This window comes from Hevea brasiliensis, chromosome 5 (genome assembly GCF_030052815.1).
Source record: "Hevea brasiliensis isolate MT/VB/25A 57/8 chromosome 5, ASM3005281v1, whole genome shotgun sequence".
Classification (NCBI taxonomy): domain Eukaryota; kingdom Viridiplantae; phylum Streptophyta; class Magnoliopsida; order Malpighiales; family Euphorbiaceae; genus Hevea; species Hevea brasiliensis.
Window position 1 is genome coordinate 94,489,498 of NC_079497.1, and position 21,301 is coordinate 94,510,798.

General features: G+C 38.5%; 1 non-coding gene across 1 annotated transcript; it reads left to right on the forward strand.

Moving 5' to 3' along the window:
- Positions 1-722: 722 nt before the first annotated feature.
- Positions 723-829, forward strand: LOC131180371 (small nucleolar RNA R71). Its single transcript, XR_009149147.1, has one exon. It is a non-coding gene; the product is annotated as a small nucleolar RNA R71 (small nucleolar RNA).
- Positions 830-21,301: the final 20,472 nt, after the last annotated feature.

Consider the following 21,301-nt stretch of genomic DNA (forward strand, 5'->3'; position numbering starts at 1 on the left):
GATTTTCTAGCATCTTGTTATGGGTAGCAAGTTGGTCCATTCTGAAAGTTAGCTATTTAATCAATTCATTCTATTGTTGTTGAGCTGCTAGGAACCCTTCCATCATGGATTCCATGGTTATCTTCGGTTCAGGTTGCTGAGGTTGAGGAGGCAATGGTGGCTGTGCAAAGTTTTGGCTTCTGTTCTGATGTCCATGGGGTGCTGGTGTTTTGTACCCTTGTTGTTCGTTTATTAATTGATTCTGCTGATTAGACCATGAGGAATTTGGGTGGTTCCTCCATCCAGGTTTTTAAGTATTTGAATATGGATTGTTGGGCTGTCTCTAGTTGAAGTTTCCTCCATTATTCACATAGTTCATCTATTCTGTGGGAGGTTCATTGAAACTGTTATATTCTGAACTCATGTATCCTCCTCCATAGCTGTCCTCATGTTGACTATTTGTACCAACTGCGTTGGCTTACATTTTGTCGAGTCTCTTTATGAGCTGATCAAATTGAGTTTTTATCATGCTTAGGGCATCCACTTCCAGGACCCCTGTTGTTCTCCTTATGGTTCCTCTTTCATTTGACCATTCATAATTATGGTATGCAACCCTCTCTAGAAGTTCAAGTGCCTGTGTCACTATTTTCTCCATTAGGTTACCCTCTGCAGCTAAATCAACTGTGCTCCTTATAGAGGGTAGTAACCCATTATAGAAGTTTTGCACTAGTAGCCAATCCTCTATGCCATGGTGTGGACATTCCCTCTGCAGGTCTTTATATCTTTCCCATGTGTCATAGAGTGATTCACCTTCCTTTTGTTTGAAGGTGTTGAGCTCAAGTCTCAGTTTTGAAGTCTTTATAGGTGGGAAATACCTTACTAGAAAAGCTTATGAGAGGTTTTCCCAAGTGGTGAATGTTCCAATTGGTTGAGAAAGTAACCACTTCCTTGATCTATCTTGAAGGGAGAATGGGAATGCTCTGAGTCTTATAGCTAGATCCGAAACTCCATTCATTTTGAATGTGTCACATAGGGCAAGAAAGCACTATAGGCGATAGTGTGGATCTTCTGTTGGTGAACCTCTAAACTAGGCTTGTTGAATCATTTGAAGCCACGCTGGTTTTAACTCAAAGTTGTTGGCTTCCACTGTGGGTCTGGTGGCACTAGGCTGAAATCCTTGGACAGATGGAGCTCCGTAGTCTCTCAAGAGTCTTGGTCTATCATTATTATTGGCCATGGTTAGAATTTTAGGATCTTCTTGATCGTGCTCTTAATGTTTCCTTTCCCTTCTGATGGCTCTCAGAGTTCTGTCTATCTCCGGATCATAGCCCAAAATTTCTTCTTTTGACCTTATTCTAGTCATATACCAGATCGGGCACTTGAGAGAAAAGAAAAGAAATAAAACAAATCAAATAAAATTAGATAATAAATATAATTGCCTAAATCAGCTAAATTGCCTATCGCTTGATATTACTAAAGCCAAATTCCCCGGCAACGGTGTCAAAAACTTGTTTCGCTGATTTTAACTCCGCAAGTGCACGGATTGCTAACAAGTAATAAAGTGATAAGTAAAGTATTGTTCCCATAAGGAATTTAATTACTAAGTACCAATCTACACAGTAATTTTGACTGTTTAGGCTATCGAACAATGAGGTAATGAAAGTTGTTTATTTTAAAACATTAAAATAATAAACTTAATATGAAATAATCTATTTTGAAACAATTCCGGAATTAAGATTTCACACTTGAATCTTACTATGGATGTTATCTTGTTTATTTACTCGATTGAGAATCATTTGCCTTGATGGAAATCAGTCTTAAGGTTTCTTCCTCCACAGTTATAACAGGCTCCAATAGCCTTGTAGCAGATCCCACCATGATTTCTTTCACATGTCTCACATTGGCGGGGAGGGTAGGAACCTCTGGTACTCTGCTGACCAGATAGGGGAGGCATCTGTCCTGAATATCTTCCCCTACCAGATTTCTTGCCACCTCTGCTGTGTCCCCCATAGTTCTTCCTCTTTCCAGTAGGACCACTGGAACTCTGTTCTACAGATTTTCCTTCTTTCTCTGTCTTCTCTGATTTCTTTTTATCAGGGGCAGCTTCAGACTCAATTCTTTCTAACTATAGAGCTTGAGAAATAAGTTCAGAGAAGTTGGTGTATTTCAAGCCGACTACTTGTAATCTGATACTGGGCTTCAAGCCAGTTTCAAACCTCTCGCATCTCTCCTTGCTGGTAGAAAGTAAACTCACTGCATAATGGCTTAGGCGGGAAAATTCTCTTTCATACTCAGCCATTGATCTGTTTCCCTGCTTCAGACTTAGGAATTCTTGTAACTTTTGGTCTACATAAGCATCAGGGACATATTTTTGTCTGAATTCCCTGAGAAAGTCATTCCATGTTAGCACTGCAGGTTCTACCAGACTGTGGGGAATGGTTTTCCACCAGTCATAAGCATCCCCCTGTAGCAAAGATACAGAGTATTCAAAAATGAGCTCCTCCGTGCAATGCAATTTCTTGAATACCCTATCCATCCTCTCTAACCACTGTTCAACCTCTGGACGATCTACTGTCCTCTTGAACTCTGTAGCCCCATACTTCATCAATTTATCATACTGCCTAGTAGGAGATTGTGGTTGTACCACTGGTGTCTGTATTGGGACTTGAGTAGGCACATTACCAGCCATTTGTTGGAACATTGCGACCATCTCTTGGCGAGCGAGCAGAAAGCTGCGACGCTGCGGTGGTGCGGTGAACCACTGACATTATGTAGGCCTGGGGCATCCCCTTACACCTCAGCCTCAATAGATTGATCGACTGAACGATCACCCTCTTCCATAGTCAATGCGGGTATTTTAGATCTCCTGAACAAATAACACAAGGAGATTTCCTCCCGTTAGTGCATATTTATAATGTAATGTACTGTATGTATTAAACAATGATATTGAGCAGTTGTACTATGAAGAAAGAATATTCAAATAACAGGTGAAAATAGAATTTAAAAACTTTGCTCTGATACCACTAGAACATGTCACACCCTACCCCTCTGTAAGGCATAACATGATCCCGTAGTATACCTAATGAATTACCAACTCCGTCTACTGATAACCCATTAAATACACTACAAGGGATTTTAAAAACTTTTCTTACTTCTTTTACAGTGGTGAGCACTATTTACAGGTATTAAAAACCTTTTTGAACTGAAGTGATAAAACTAACACATTTGAATTACTTTGAATTTCTGTAAAAATTTTGGCAGAGTGCCACCTGTATTTTGGATAAAACAGTTCTTCAGAAAACCTGTAAAAAGCACTTCAATATATTTTCAAATCTCAACTCCAACATATTCTCAACACAACATTTTTCTCAACTCAAATCCACAGTGATTTTTCAAGGACTGAGATAAAAGAAATATAATACAATTTTTATAAGTCAAAATAACTCATAATTTACTTTATAACTTCAATGTACAATTTTAATTTAGAACTCCTCAAAACCAAAAAAATATGTACATACAGTGGTCATACATTACAGTACAAAATGCAAAATGTTGGTATACTCATTATACCCGGTAATCTCTCGCTGGAGGTACTAGCAGACTAGTTTGCTGCCTTGTCTGTCTGTCTGCCTACGACAGCAATGAAAAGCTATCGCTGAGACAATGTCTCAGTGGTGCACAACATTAACCAAATACATCTTTAAATCACAATTCATAAATCATATAAATAGTGGATACTTAAAACCATAGTAAATTTCAAGATAGTAATTGTCCACAAGAATTTAAACTCCATTTCTCAATATCACAATAAATTTCAATAAGTCAGATCATGGTTGAATTCAAAAGACAGTATATGTCAATAAGAGTGTAAATTCATTTCACAATCTCATAATAAATATCAATAAATCACACACAGCTTAATCATGTTCCAAAGTTCAATTCGTCCCAAAAGCCGATGGCTAATGAGGTATTCAATTCGTCCCAAAAGTCGATGACTAATGAGGAATAACATAGCTAGCTAGCAAAAATATGAGTACTCATCCAATTCATCCTCAACAGGCACACACCTCAACACTTCAGCCAGAGAGGGAATTCAATTCGTCCCACTAGACAAGCTAATGAGGAATACAATCAATATACATGATAGCTGTGGTTTCAAACCATTTCCAATACTTTTCAATCAATAAGTATCCATCAATATCATTCAAATAATTTCTCACAGTTTTCAAATCATTTACAATGCTTTTCAAGCAATAAATATCTATTCAAACACATTTCCACAATTTAAAATAATAATGTACAAATAGTCATAATTCATTTCAATTGAAAAATTCAAATGAAATAGTTATTGTGCACAAACCTCTGATAACTGTCTCTTGGTCTGGACTCAGTGTTTCCTTCCCTTTTCCTGAGTCTTTGGTAACTGAGAAACACAATTTGAAGTGTTTCAGTGCTAAATTAAATTGTCTCTAACGATAATGTTCGATAAGTAATTCACTGAAAGCTATTATTTACTTAATCACCTAATATATCGACCCTCGATGCGTTCTAGGTAATTTAGGTTTTAGTGTCACTAATATGTCACGTTCGATAGTCTTTTAGGGTCAGTACATGTTACCAATTTCATTTCCTTGTTTAGTGCATTTTATTGCAACTTGTTGGATTCCGGGATACTAGTTTGACCTAGCCGGAAGACCTAGTTCCCTCAGTTTTCGGGTTTCGGTCAAAACTACAAACTTGTAGATCTATGTCTTATGGAACGCGGGGAAAAATTTTAGGTCATTCTTAGTTATGTAGACCAAGTTATGGTCATTTTACTATTGCTGGTCAAATGGCATCAAATTAGGTCATTTTAGGTCAATTTTGTTCAACTTTGCTTCGTTTGGACCCGAACTTGTGCAAGCTGTTTGCCTTGCTTATGGTAATTTCTGAGTTTTAGTGTCTTCATGAGACTTGTAGGTATGGGTCTTAGCTATTCATGGTTAAACTTTCAGGTCAATTGGACCTGTTTTGAGTGAGTTACGGCCTAAACACTAACTTCTGCCCAATTGGTCAATTTTCAGGTCTCAATTGTACTTAATCCTAATTGGTCATTTTTCATGCTACATTGCAAGCAGAATTTTGGTATGCTTTCTCAATGAAAGTTGGCACATTTTGTGCCTAGTCTCACCTCCAATTGGTCTCATACCAATTGGAGTTACACATTTAGTTTTATAGGTTAAAATGCACACTGCCCTTAATTACATTGCTGAAACATCTATTCATTACACATTTACCTTGCTACAAATCCACCTCTCAACCCCATTCTGTTTTGGTACATTACCAAAACCATTTACCACTTCACATTAAGATCATTTTGGGCAGAATACAAACATCCTCAATACACCAAATAAAACTCTAATTCATAAAGTTCAAATACAACCACATATACACATAAACATTTCTAATTCTTACATACACTTTACACAACCAATTTACATACATATTCATCAATCCTCAATATCACAATTTATCCAATATCTCCATGAATTCAGAAATTCATTAAGGAGTCCCAAAGCTGCCGAAATGCTCCACAATGCCAAAGTCCCACAATTCATCAACTTCCATCCCAATTTCACAATCACCACATATATACATGGAATTAACTTACTAGGACATTAATCACCATACTCAACATAATTTCCCATTAAATAAATGTAAGAATAAATCCTCAAATATACAACTCCATGGCCGTCCAAACTGGATATATCAAGAACTTCTCAAAACTTAAAAATTCCTTCACAAAGCACACACCCATAACATGTATACAAAGTTTAACAAAGCAATATTCAAAATCTCAAACTTACCTATTATTGGGACTTGCTAAACCTTCACTAGACTTCTTGATTTTGGTATCTAACTCTTCCTTATGATGTGGAGATAAAACTTAATGAAGCCACTTAGGTGATTAGAAGTGAAATTAGGGAGAGGATGAAGCTCCATGCAAAACGACAATGGAGGATTTATCTTTCTTCATTTCGGCAAGGTTGAGGGAAATGGAGAAGATGATGTTTGAGTGGGAGTAATCTGCCCACTTATGATTATATTTAATCCATATTATAATTCTTAGTGGTCCACTTACTCAAATTGATCATATAATAAGCTTAACTCCCATTTATTCCACATTAAACTCTTCATTTTTGCTATTTACTTTAGGTGCCACCAATTTAATTTTTCATTATATTTTCCAAGTGTAATATTATTTATTTTTAATGGACATTTAGGTTAAAAGACAATTTGGGGTGTCAAATGACTACAATGCCCCTGTTCGGGTTACATTCCCAATTTTTCGGTAACACAGGGTTTTGTCTGTTTTTCGATTTCTCACTTTTCTTTGTACTAATTAATTAATTTTTCTTTGACATTTCTAATGATATTTATACTTCAATTGATGTCTCTTTAAGTCCTAAAAATATTTTCTAGGGTTCCCCGTAGTCCAGGGCTAGTCAACGGTCCACGCCGTGACTTCCCGGTGCGGTCACCCATCGCTAGGGTTCTCGACTCGCTTAACTTGGTTACATTTCTTTGCTACTAATTTTCCTTTGTTTTTCTTGTATTTTCTTTTCTTGTATTTCATTATTTTATGTCTCCTCCCTCATATAAAATATAGTTCTAGGCATCCTAGCTGTCCGGACAACACTGGTCACCGGAGCAGTAGAACGCACTACCGAACATAGGGGTGTTACAATTCTCCCCCCCTTAATATAAATTTCGTCTCGAAATATTACCTGGCATTAGTCTCTGAACAGCTGTGGGTGCTGTCTCCTCATATCCTCTTCACGTTCCCAAGTAGCTTCCTGGCCTGAATGATGGTTCCACAGCAATTTAACCAGGTGTATCTGTTTGTTCCTCAGCTGCTTCACCTCATAAGCCAGAATTTTTATGGGTTCTTCCTCATATGAGAGGTCTGGATTTACCTCAATCTCTTCAACTGATAGTACATGAGATGGGTCAGATCTGTACCTCCTTAACATGGACACATGGAAGACACTGTGTATCCTTGCTAGCTCTGGAGGTAATGCCAACCGATATGCCAAAGGACCCACTCTTTCCAGAACCTCATATGATCCGATGAAACGAGGACTCATTTTCCCCTTTCTGCCAAATCTCATAATCCTTTTCCAAGGAGAAACTTTGAGGAATACCTTATCACCCACTGCATATTCAATATCTCTTCTTTTCAGATCAACATAGGACTTCTGATGGTCTGATGCAGCCTTGAGTCTATCTCTAATCAATCTGATCTTTTCCTCTGTCTGCTGAACAATTTCTGGCCCAAGTATCTTCCTTTCACCTACTTCATCCCAACATAAGGGAGTTCTGCACTTTCTGCCATACAATGCTTCATATGGAGGCATCCCAATGCTTAATTGGTAGCTGTTGTTATAAGCAAACTCAATCAAAGGTAAGTGTGTATCCCAACTACCTTCAAATTCAATCACACAAGCTCGTAGCATATCCTCCAGTATCTGAATAACCCTCTCAGACTAGCCATCTGTCTGTGGGTGGTGGAATACTGTGTTGAAGTTCAATCTAGTTCCTAGGGCTCTCTGAAGACTACCCCAGAATCTAGAAGTGAACCTAGGATCTCTATCAGACACAATTGATACTGGCACTCCATGCAATTTTACAATCTCATATATGTACAATTTGGCCAATCTTTCCAGGCTATAGTCCATCCGCACTGGCAAAAAGTGAGCAGACTTGGTCAATCTGTCAACTATAACCCATACTGCATCATGACTACTCTATGTCCTTGGAAGTCCTGTAACAAAATCCATAGTTATTCGTTCCCATTTCCACTCTGGTACTGACAAAGGAGGTAACAAACAAGCTGGAACTTGATGTTCTGCCTTTACTTGCTGACAAGTTAGGCATTTGGAAACAAGCTCCGCTATATCCCTCTTCATGCCCATCCACCAGTAATGCTCTTTCAGCCCTCTGTACATTTTAGTTCCACCAGGGTGCATAGCAAATGGAGACTCATGTGCTTCCTTCATAATGATCTGTCTCAATTTAGTATCATTAGGAACGCACATTCTGCCCTGATGTAGCAATAAACCATCATCTCTCACAGAGAATTCAGGTTTCTTACCTTGCTTGACTTTTTTCAGTAGCTTCTGATATTTTTCATCACTCTGAGCAGCCATTCTGATCTAATCAATCAACACTGGCTGTACATGCCAAGCAACTACTGTCTGTCCCTCATCATTAATCTCTAAACTGGCATGCTGTGCTTTCAATTCACATACCATGGACAAAGGAGAAACTCTGAGACTTGCCATAGTCTTGCGACTTAAGGCGTCAGCCACCACATTTGCTTTCCCTGGCTGATAGTCTATTAAGCAATCATAGTCTTTAATGAGTTCTAACCATCTCCTCTGCCTCAAATTCAATTCCTTCTGGGTGCCTAAGTACTTCAAGCTCTTGTGATCTGTGTAAATGTAGCATTTCTCCCCATACAAATAGTGTCTCCAGATCTTCAGAGCAAAAACAATAGCTGCTAGCTCCAGATCATGTGTTGGATAGTTCCTCTCATGCGGTTTCAGCTGGCGTGATGCATAAGCAATGACATTCCGATCTTACATCAGTACACAGCCTAGCCCATTGTGAGAAGCATCACTATAAACTGTGTATTCTTTACCCGGAGTAGGTAAAGTGAGAACTGGAGCTTCAGTCAAACACCTCTTCAACTCATTAAAACTTTGCTGGCATTTATCAGTCCACTGAAATTTTACATCTTTCCGAAGCAGTTTGGTCAGTGGAGAAGATAACATAGAAAACCCCTTCACAAACCGACGGTAATATCCAGCTAAACCCAGAAAACTGCGAATTTCTGTGATGTTCCTGGGCGGCTTCCAATTAAGGATAGCTTCTACCTTGCTGGAATCTACCTTGATCCCTTCAGCTGACATAACATATCCCAAAAAGGAGATTTCTTTCAGCCAAAATTCACACTTCGACAATTTGGCGTATAGTTGTTTCTCCCTTAAAGTCTGCAGTACAATCCGCAGATGTCTGTCATGCTCCTCTGCATTCCTTGAATATATCAAAATGTCATCAATAAACACCACCACAAATTGATCAAGATATGGTCTGAAGATAGTGTTCATCAGATCCATAAAAGCAACTGGAGCATTTGTTAACCCGAATGGCATTACTAGAAACTCATAATGGCCATACCGAGTTCTGAAAGCAGTTTTTGGATACTCTGCTCTTGCACCTTCAACTGATAATAACCAGATCGCAGATCAATTTTGGAGAATACAGCTGCACCCTTCAATTGGTCAAAAAGATCATCAATGCGAGGCAATGGATATCTGTTCTTTATTGTCACCTTATTCAACTGCCGGTAGTCAATGCATAAGTGGAGAGTACCATCCTTCTTCTTAACAAACAACACTGGTGCTCCCCAAGGTGACACACTAGGGCGGATGAAGCCCTTTTCAAGTAATTCTTGTAATTTTATCTTCAACTCCTTCAACTCTGCTGGTGCCATTCTGTATGGCATTATGGAGATTGGTTGCACACCAAGCATAACATTAATTTCAAACTGCACTTCTCTTTCCTGAGGTAATCTTGGTAATTCATCAGGAAACACATCTGGAAAGTCATGCACTGTAGGGATGTCCTTCAATGCTGGACTCCCTACTTTGGTGTCTACAACATGTGCCAAGTAGGCTTCACGCCCCTTTTTGATCATCTTTCTGGCTAGTGCAGCCGAAATGATGTTTGATGGTAATAACTGCCTTTCCCCATGTATTACCACATCATCAGATCGAGGAAGGCCAAAAGTGACTGTTTCACTGACAACAATCATGGCATGATGCCTAGCTAACCAATCCATGCCCAAGATGATATCATAATCTCTGAAGGGCATTTCAATGAAATCAGACAGGAAAGTGTGTCCTTGGATCACCAAAGGACAATCTCTATACATTCTATTAACCCTGACTTCCTGTCCTAGTGGACTTGTTACTAGCACCTCAAAGTCCATTTTTGTACATGGAACAGCAATGCAATCAATGATGCTAGCACTCACATAAGAATGGGTAGAACCCGGATCAAATAACACAAACACATCTTGGTTAAAAGTTGAGAAGGTACCAGCCACAACATCAGATGTCTCTGCCTCTTCCCTCTGTCTCATTGCATACATTCTGATTGGAGCACTGTCTTGCTCTGATTGTTTCACTGTGCCTTGGTCACTGGCTACCTCTACCCCGCCTCTACCTCTGCTGGGTGGTTGCGAACTTACGTGACAGGCTCAATCGACCCTTCTGCAGTAGTAGGAGGTGGTCCAACCCTGCGACTACTGGTGCAGTCCTTGGCAAAGTGTCCTGTGCCTCCACAGTTATAATAGGCTCCAATAGCCTTGTAGTAGATCCCACCATGATTTCTTCCACATGTCTCACATTGGCGGGGAGGGTAGGAACCTCTGGTACTCACGACTGATAGGGAGGCTTCTGTCCTGAATATCTTCCCCTACCAGATTTCTTGCCACCTCTACTGTGTCCCCCATAGTTCTTCCTCTTTCCAGTAGGACCACTGGAACTCTGTTCTACAGATTTTCCTTCTTTCTCTGTCTTCTCTGATTTCTTTTTCTCAGGGGCAACTTCAGACTCAATTCTTTCTAACTCTAGAGCTTGAGAAATAAGTTCAGAGAAGTTGGTGTATTTGAAGCCGACTACTTGTAATCTAATACTGGGCTTCAAGCCAGTTTCAAACCTCTTGCATCTCTCCTTGCTGGTAGAAAGTAAACTCACTGCATAATGGCTTAGGCGGGAAAATTCTCTTTCATACTCAGCCACTGATCTGTTTCCCTGTTTCAGACTTAGGAATTCTTGTAACTTCTAGTCTACATAAGCATCAGGGACATATTTTTGTCTGAATTCCCTGAGAAAGTCATTCCATGTTAGCACTGCAGGTTCTACCAGACTGTGGGGAATGGTTTTCCACCAGTCATAAGCATCCCCCTGTAGCAAAGATACAGAGTATTCGAATCTGAGCTCCTCCGTGCAATGTAATTTCTTGAATACCCTATCCATCCTTTCTAACCACTATTCAGCCTCTAGAGGATCTACTATCCCCTTGAACTCTGTAGCCCCATACTTCATCAATTTATCATACTGCCTAGTAGGAGATTGTGGTTCTACCACTGGTGTCTGTATTGGGACTTGAGTAGGCACATTACCAGCCATTTGTTGGAACATTGCAGCCATCCACGAGCGAATCGAGTAGGAAATCGCTGCGCAGTGGTGCAGCTGAACCACTGACATTATGTAGGCCTGGGGCATCCCCTTGCACCTCAGCCTCAATAGATTGATCGACTGAACGATCACCCTCTTCCATAGTCAATGCGGGGATTTTAGATCTCCTGAACAAATAACACAAGGAGATTTCCTCCCGTTAGTGCATATTTATAATGTAATGTACTGTATGTATCAAAAAATGATATTGAGCAGTTGTACTATGAAGAAAGAATATTCAAATAACAGGTGAAAACATAATTTAAAAACTTTGCTCTGATACCACTAGAACATGTCACACCCTACCCCTCTGTAAGGCATAACATGATCCCATAGTATACCTAATGAATTACCAACTCCGTCTACTAATAACCCATTAAATACACTACAAGGGATTTTAAAAACTTTTCTTACTTCTTTTACAGTGGTGAGCACTATTTACAGGTGTTAAAAACCTTTTTGAACTGAAGTGATAAAACTAACACATTTGAATTATTTTGAATTTCTGTAAAAATTTTGGCAGAGTGCCATCTGTATTTTGGATAAAACAGTTCTTCAGAAAACCTGTAAAAAGCACTTCAATATACTTTCAAATCTCAACTCCAACATATTTTCAACACAACATTTTTCTCAACTCAAATCCACAGTGATTTTTTAAGGACTGAGATAAAAGAAATATAATACAATTTTTACAAGTCAAAATAACTCATAATTTACTTTACAACTTCAATGTACAATTTTAATTTAGAACTGCTCAAAACCAAAAACAATATGTACATACAGTGGTCATACATTACAGTACAAAATGCAAAATGTTGGTATACTCATTATACCCGGTAATCTCTCGCTAGAGGTGCTAGCAGCCTAGTCTGCTGCCTTGTCTGTCTGTCTTCCTGCGACAGCAATGAAAAGCTATCGCTGAGACAATGTCTCAGTGGTGCACAACATTAACCAAATACATCTTTAAATCACAATTCATAAATCATATAAATAGTGGATACTTAAAACCATAGTAAATTTCAAGACAGTAATTGTCCACAAGAATTTAAACTCCATTTCTCAATATCACAATAAATTTCAATAAGTTAGATCATGGTTGAATTCAAAAGACAGTATATGTCAATAAGAGTTTAAATTCATTGCACAATCTCACAATACATATCAATAAATCACACACAGCTTAATCATGTTCCAAAGTTCAATTCGTCCCGAAAGCCGATGGCTAATGAGGTATTCAATTCGTCCCAAAAGTCGATGACTAATGAGGAATAACATAGCTAGCTAGCAAAAATATGAGTACTCATCCAATTCGTCCTCAACAGGCACACACCTCAACACTTCAGCCAGAGAGAGAATTCAATTCGTCCCACTAGACAAGCTAGTGAGGAATACAATCAATATACATGATAGTTGTGGTTTCAAACCATTTCCAATACTTTTCAATCAATAAGTATCCATCAATATCATTCAAATAATTTCTCACAGTTTTCAAATCATTTATAATGCTTTTCAAGCAATAAATATCCATTCAAACACATTTCCACAATTTAAAACAATAATGTACAAATAGTCATAATTCATTTCAATTGAAAAATTCAAATGAAATACTTGTTATGCACAAACCTCTGATAACTGTCTCTTGGTCTGGACTCAGTGTTTCCTTCCCTTTTCCTGAGTCTTTGGTAACTGAGAAACACAATTTGAAGTGTTTCAGTACTAAATTAAATTGTCTCTAACGATAATGTTCGATAAGTAATTCACTGAAAGCTATTATTTGCTTAATCACCTAATATATCGACCCTCAATGCGTTCTAGGTAATTTAGGTTTTAGTGTCACTAATATGTCACATTCGATAGTCTTTTAGGGTTGGTACATGTTACCAATTTCATTTCCTTGTATAGTGCATTTTATTGCAACTTGCTGGATTCCAGGATACTAGTTTGACCTAGCCGGAAGACCTAGTTCCCTCGGTTTTCTGGTTTCAGTCAAAACTACAAACTTGTAGATCTATGTCTTATGGAACGCGGGGCAAAATTTTAGGTCATTCTTAGTTATGTAGTCCAAGTTATGGTCATTTTACTATTGCTGGTCAAATGGCATCAAATTAGGTCATTTTAGGTCAATTTTGGTCAACTTTGGTTCGGCCAATTTTTGGACCTGAACTTGTGCAAGCTGTTTGACTTGCTTATGGTAATTTTTGGATTTTGGTGTCTTCATGAGACATGTAGGTATGGGTCTTAGCTATTAATGGTTAAAATTTCAGGTCAATTGGACTGTTTTGAGTGAGTTATGGCCTAAACACTAACTGCTGCCCAATTGGTCAATTTTCAGGTCTCAATTGTACTTAATCCGAATTGGTCATTTTTCATGCTACATTGCAAGTAGAATTTTGGTATGCTTTCTCAATGAAAGTTTGCACATTTTGTGCCTAGTCTCACCTCCAATTGGACTCACCTCCAATTGGTCTGATGCCAATTGGAGTTACACATTTAGTTTTATAGGTTAAAATGCGCACTGCCCTTAATTACATTGCTTAAACATCTATTCATTACACATTTACCTTGCTACAAATCCACCTCTCAACCACATTCTGTTTTGGTACATTACCAAAACCATTTACCACTTCACATTAAGATCATTTTGGGCAGAATACAAATATCCTCAATACACCAAATAAAACTCTAATTCATAAAGTTTAAATACAACCACATATACACATAAACATTTCTAATTCTTACATACACTTTACACAACCAATTTACATGCATATTCATCAATCCTCAATATCACAATTTATCCAATATCTCCATGAATTCAAACATTCATTAACGAGTCCCAAAGCTGCCGAAATGCTCCATAATGCCAAAGTCCCACAATTCGTCAACTTCCATCCCAATTGCACAACCACCACATATATACTTGGAATTAACTTACTAGGACATTAATCACCCTACTCAACATAATTTCCCATTAAATAAATGTAAGAATAAATCCTCAAATATACAACTCCTTGGCTATCCAAACTGGATATATCAAGAACTTCCCAAAACTTAAAAATTCCTTCACAAAGCACACACCCATAACATGTATACAAAGTTTAACAAAGCAATATTCAAAATCTCAAACTTACCTATTGTTGGGACTTGCTAAACCTTCACTAAACTTCTTGATTTTGGTATCTAACTCTTGCTTATGATGTGGAGATAAAACTTAATGAAGCCACTTAGGTGATTAGAAGTGAAATGAGGGAGAGGATGAAGCTCCATGCAAAACGGCAATGGAAGATTTATCTTTCTTCATTTTGGCAAGGTTGAGGGAAATGGAGAAGATGATGTTTGAGTGGGAGTAATCTGCCCACTTATCATTATATTTAATCCATATTATAATTCTTAGTGGTCCACTTACTCAAATTAATCATATAATAAGCTTAACTCCCATTTGTTCCACATTAAACCCTTCATTTTTGCTATTTACTTTAGGTGCCACCAATATAAATTTTCATTATATTTTCCAAGTGTAATATTATTTGTTTTTAATGAAAATTTAGGTCAAAAGACAATTTGGGGTGTCAAATGACCACAATGCCCCTGTTCGGGTTACATTCCCGATTTTTCGGTAACACCGAGTTTTGTCTGTTTTTCGATTTCTCACTTTTCTTTGTACTAATTAATTAATTTTTCTTTGACATTTCTAATGATATTTATACTTCAATTGATGTCTCTTTAAGTCCTAAAAATATTTTCCAGGGTTCCCCGCAGTCTAGGGCTAGTCAACGGTCCACGCCGTGACTTCCCGGTGCGGTCACCCATCGCTAGGGTTCTCGACTCGCTTAACTTGGTTACATTTCTTTGCTACTATTTTTCCTTTGTTTTTCTTGTATTTTCTTTTCTTGTATTTCATTATTTTATGTCTCCTCCCTCATATAAAATATAGTTCTAGGCATCCTAGCTGTCCGGACAACACTGGTCACCGGAGTAGTAGAACGCACTACCGAACATAGGGGTGTTACACTCTTGATACTGATATTTTTCTCCTCAAGACAGCTGGAGAGAGTGCAAAATGTGAGTCTCTTTAAAACTCCTAAAAGTGCTGTCAAAGGATCGATCCCTTTATTTGATGTTTTCTGCTTCTATTTATAATAGCTGTTCTAGGGTTAGGTCATTTTGAGTCCAAAAAGCCTTAGGAGTCTAATTTGAATCTGTAAACGAGAGCGGGAACTCGAGTTTAAAAACTGGCTGCTGCATGGTACATGGCCCGTGTGTCACTATACGGACCCAGGCCGTGTAACTTTCTGGAGTGGAATTGTGGAGTCTTGCATTGGCACAGAGACTTACACGAGTCTGCGCTGGCTACACGGGCCATGTAACTTTTGTTCTTAGAAAGTTCTTCAGGCTTGTGCTTAGCAGAGACTTACATGGTTCCCTGTCGATTACACGGGTCCAATTACATGACCCGTGTACTTGTGTTTCTCCATTGGTTCTCTTGGATTTCTTCTAGTAGAGAGTTACACGGGTCTGTGGCTTTGCTCACACGACCCGTGTACTTTGTATCAACAGCAATTCTCAGTCTCTTGACCTCTCCAAGTTTTCCTTTGCACTCCTATACTTTGGGGCTTTGCCCAAACACTTGAAATGATGCAGAAAACATAAAATTAAGGGCTTGATAATAGAAATTACAAAAACTAATGAAATAAACTACTATACATGAGATTACTTACCTAAATGCTGTGAGATAGTATACAAATATCCTTAAAAACATCTATACAATTCAAGTGTATAAACCTTTAAGAAGACTTTATCGCCAACCTCATACTCAATATCTTTCCTCTTCAAATCTGTGTAAGACTTCTGTCTATCTGAGGTGTCTTTCAAACTATCCTTGATGATCTTTATTTTCTCCTTAGTTTGTCTCACCAAGTTTCGTCCTATTAACTTATATTCACCAAGCTCTGTCCATCATAGAGGAGTTCGACATTTTCTTTTATATTGCCATCTTTATGCTTGATTAGTAACTGTTATTGTATGCAAATTCTATCAATAGGAGGTACCTATCCCAACTCCCTCCAAAATTAATAATGAAACTTCAAAGCATATCCTCAAGTACCTGAATCGTCTTTCTGACTGACCATCCATTTGCGAGTGGAAAGCTGTGCTAAAATTCAACTTGATACCTAAGGCTTCATGTAACTTCTTCCAAAACCTTGATGTGAACCTCCGATCTCTATCAGATATGATGGATGCAGGCACTCCATGTAATCAAACTATCTCATCTATGTATAGCTCTGCTGACTTCTCCAAAGAGTAGTTGGTTCTAATAGGAAAAAAGTGAGCAGACTTAGTTAATCTGTCAACTACCACCCATACTGCATCATACTTCTTATATGTAAGAGGTTGACCAATGATAAAGTCCATTATGATGTGATCCCATTTCTACTCGGGTTTTGTGGTTGGTTGCAACAAACTTGATGAAACTTGATGTTCCGCCTTGACTTATTGACATGTTAGTCATTTTGTCACATAATTGGCAATGTCTTTCTTCATATCAGGCCACCAATAATGAGCCTTCAAGTCTCTATACATCTTGGTGCTTCCTGGATGCATGGTATAAAAGTTGTTATGTTCCTCTTTAAGAATGTTCCTCTTAAGTTCTTCGTCATTCAGAACATATATTTTTTCCTTTATAATATAAATGACCATCTCCTTTGATCTCATACTCACTATTTTTCCCTTCTTGGATTTGTCTAATAATAGTTACTAATCTTTTATTCAACTTCTAAGCTTTTTGAATTTGCTGCAATAAACTTGGCTTTACTTGCAGCTCAGCTACAATAGCTCCATTTGGTGCTAGAGTCAGGCGAGCATTCGTAACTCTCAAAGCTGCCTGAGATCTCCTGCGTAAAGCATCAGCTACTACATTTGCCTTCCCAAGATGGTAATCAATTATGCAATCATAATCTTTCAGGAATTCGATCCATCTTCTTTGCCTCAAATTGAGTTCTTTCTGAGTTAACAAGTATTTGAGACTTTTGTGATCTGTATAGATATAGCACTTCTCCCTATATAGATAATACCTCCATATTTTTAATACAAACATGATTGCTGCAAGTTCTAAATTGTTAGTAGGGTAATTCTTTTCATGTGGCTTAAGTTGCCTACAGCCATTTTCCCTTTTTGCATTAGCACACACCCTAGTCTGTTATGCAAGGCATCATTATAGATCACAAAGTCTTTCCCTGATACTAGTTGTGTAAGAATGTGTGCTTTTGTAAGCATTGCCTTTAATTTCTCAAAGCTGGCTTGACATTTACCATTACATTCAAACTTGACGTTCTTATGCAACAATCTGGTCAATGGAGTTGCCATGAGTGGAACCCCTTCACAAATCTCCTATAGTAACTTGCCAACCCCTAAGAAGCTTCTAACTTCTATCACATTCTCAGGCAGCTTCCACTCCACGATGGCTTTTATCTTTTTGGGATCAAACCTAATCCCATCAGTTGATGCTATAAGCCCATGGAAAGAGATCTCATTCAACCAAAACTCACACTTGGACAACTTAGCATATAGCTTTTTCTCTCTCAATGTCTGCAGTACAATTTTCAGATGTTCATCATGTTCCTCCCGGTTCTTAGAACACACCAAAATATCATCAATAAAGACCACTATAAATTGATCCAAGTAAGAATGGAAGATGCAGTTCATAAGGTCTATGAAAGCTGCCGGTGCATTACTTAGCCCAAATGGCATCACCAGGAACTTATAATGCCCACAGTGGGTTCTGAAGGCTGTCTTAGGCAAATCAGACTCCTTTACTCCTAATTGGTAATACTCAAATCTAAGATCAATCTTGGAAAAGATGCTTGCTCCCTTCAACTGATCAAACAAATTATCTATCCTGGGCAAGGGATATTTGCTCTTCACAGTCACCTTATTTAGTTGTCTGTAATCAATACATAATCTGAGTGGCCCATTCTTTTTCTTCACAAATAACACCGGTTCTCCCCAGGGTGACACACTAGGGCTTTTAAACCCTTTATCAAGTAACTCCTACAACTGTATTTTCAACTCTTTCTACTTAGTAGGTGCTATCCTATAAGGAGCAAAGGATATTGGTGCTGTACCAGGCATCACATTAATGGTGAACTGCACCTCTCTCTCTGGTGGCAACCCAGGCAATTCCTCAAGAAGTACATCTGGAAAATCACACACTGTGGGTATGTCACAAATACTAGGCCCTGCCTTCTTTATAACACCCCTTACTCGGTCTATAGTGTAGCCGAGCAAAGTGTGCTACATTCGGTGCCGGAGCACCCTATTCTTTCTTGTCATGTACAATATTAATTCATTTATATTATATTATGTGTAGAAATTTTTTTTTTATCCCATTCTGTCACATCATTTCTCATGTTAATTGTTCATGTACCATATCATAACATTACTCATAATATTTTCAAATAAAATAAACCTGCATTTTATTCATATAACATTACTCACAATAATATACAATTTTATATACAATCCAAAATTTAGTTGCATATCTGCATCTGATTTATTACATACAATAACCAAAATAAAAAATCTAACTACACATGATATAATATAAATGAATTAATATTGTACATGACAAGACAGAATAGGGTGCTCCGGCACCGAATGTAGCACACTTCGCTCGGCTACAATATAGACCGAGTAAGGGTGTTACATTTATTGGTATTAGAGCAAAGGTTTAGGCGTTCCTAGGCATAGGTAAACAGAATGATATAATGTGCATAACATGCATGAGCCCTTATTTAGGAGTCGAGGTGACACTAATGCAGATCTATTCTTTGTTTGTTTTATAGGATTAATGGAGTTCGATCCTTTAGAGGAAGGGTCTTACAGACCAGTGGAGGAGGAGGAGATTGGTAGTCATGCACCTGTCCGTAGTCAGGGGCGAGATAGGAGAGAGGAGTCATCCCGGGGTACAGCAGGTAGAACGCAGCAGGCATTTTTGGAGCAAATGACTCAGATGCTCCGCCAGTTTACCGGAGCCACCCCACAGCCTACACAACGGTCCCCACTAGAGAAATTAAGAAAGTATGGGGCCGTTGACTTTATGGGTAAGAAGGAAGATGACCCATCCGCTGCTGAGCATTGGCTAGAGCGGACTGAGAGAGTGCTGAGGCAGTTACATTGCACACCAGAGCAACAGTTAAAGTGCGCTCTGTCGTTACTATAAGGGGAAGCCTACCAGTGGTGGGATACTGTGTCTAGAACGGTACAACCAACGGAGCTTAGTTGGAATTTCTTTTTGACTGAATTCAGAAAGAAGTATATTAGTCATATATACTTAGAGGCCCTAAGAAGAGAGTTTCTGACCTTAAAGCAGAGACAGTTAACGGTTTTTGAGTATGAAAGAGAGTTTGTGAGGCTGGGTATATATGCATGAGAGGTAATGCCTACAGGGGCAGAGAGGTGCCATAGGTTTGAGGATGGACTGAATGATAATATCAGAATTATAGTGACGGCACATGGGTATAGAGATTTCTCCCGGCTAGTGGCTGCATCACTTAATGTAGAGAGAGTACGAAATGAGGAGCAGTCTAGGAGAGATAGACAGCGAAAGAGGAGTTCTGGACAAGGTCAGTCTAGTACACCAGTTTTTAAGGGTAAGAGGCCTAAGGTTTCCCAGGGCCAGGGCCAGGGCTAGAGACAGGCATCTCAGTTTACTCAGAGAGGGGGACAGTCCAGAGCGTTGGTGGGGAGTTCTCCTGGCACAGTGGTAGGGGGATCTGCCTCAATACCATTATGCACCTACTGTGAGAGGAGGCACCAAGGAGAGTGCCGATTGTTGACAAGGGGATGTTTCCGATGCGAAGCTACAGACCATTTTCTACGAGATTGTCCCCATAGGAGTGTTTCCACTGCCCCACCACCAACTGAGAGATCTGCTCCTGTAGTTCAGAGGGGTAGATGACCTGCAAGACTAGAGGTGACGGGTACCTCACAGAGACCAGCTTTTGAGACGATTGAGCGACCCGAGGCTCGAGTAGCACCTCGTGTGTACACTATGAGGGCACAGGAGGAGCCAGAGCTGGCAAACGTTGCTAGAGGTATATTTCTCATTATAAAATTTTAGTATATGTAATAATAGACCCTATGTATGAGATAAAAGTAAATAGGTACAGAACTAGTTAAGAACAAGATCGTAAAGCCAGAACTAGTAAAACAGACTAAGGAGGAGTAGTTCCTCGACTATTTACACCGAGTAAATTTCGAGGATGAAATTTTTGTTAGAGGGGAAGAATTGTAACACCCTCACTGTAGCAATTTCGTACATTTTACTGTTCCAGTGACCAGTGTCAGTCTGGACAGCTAGAACATCTAGAAAAACATTTAGACTAGAGTGGGAAGTCATAAATAACTCACGTAAGTGTAAGAAAAATTAAGGAAAAATTTTAAAAATAAAAATACAATCAAGTTAAATAAGCCTGTTCTAGCGATGGTCGATCACAGGAAGTATCCAGAAAGACAGTACCCTGCACTCCATGAGAAAATTCATGAAATAATTTTTGGGATTCCAAAGAAGAGTCATTGAGGTTTCTATGGCATTAGAATGCCAAGAAAATGTTTAGAAAAATTTTTCAATCGGTACAGACAATTCTAGTCTATTAAGACAAACGAGGGGCATTTTGGTCATTTCGTCTTCAGAGATGATTTTTGGCTAACTTGTCCAGTTAAATAAATAATTATTATGATCTAAAATATGAATAAATATTGCTACAAATTAAATTAAAATTAAGTAGAAAAGAAAATGAAATTTAATTAGGATTATGACATCATGCACATGTAATCATGATGTAATAAAAATTTGTTAGCCAATCACTATCCAACAAGCATTCATAAAAAGGTTAAAATGAGATTAAAAAACCCAAAAATCACTCATCTTCTTCCATTTTCTAGAGTTGGCCGAACCATTCCCTAAAGAAAGCTCCATAGCTTCTTCTTTTTTCAAGCTTTATTTCTCTTAATTTTCTCCATAAATCTTCATATAA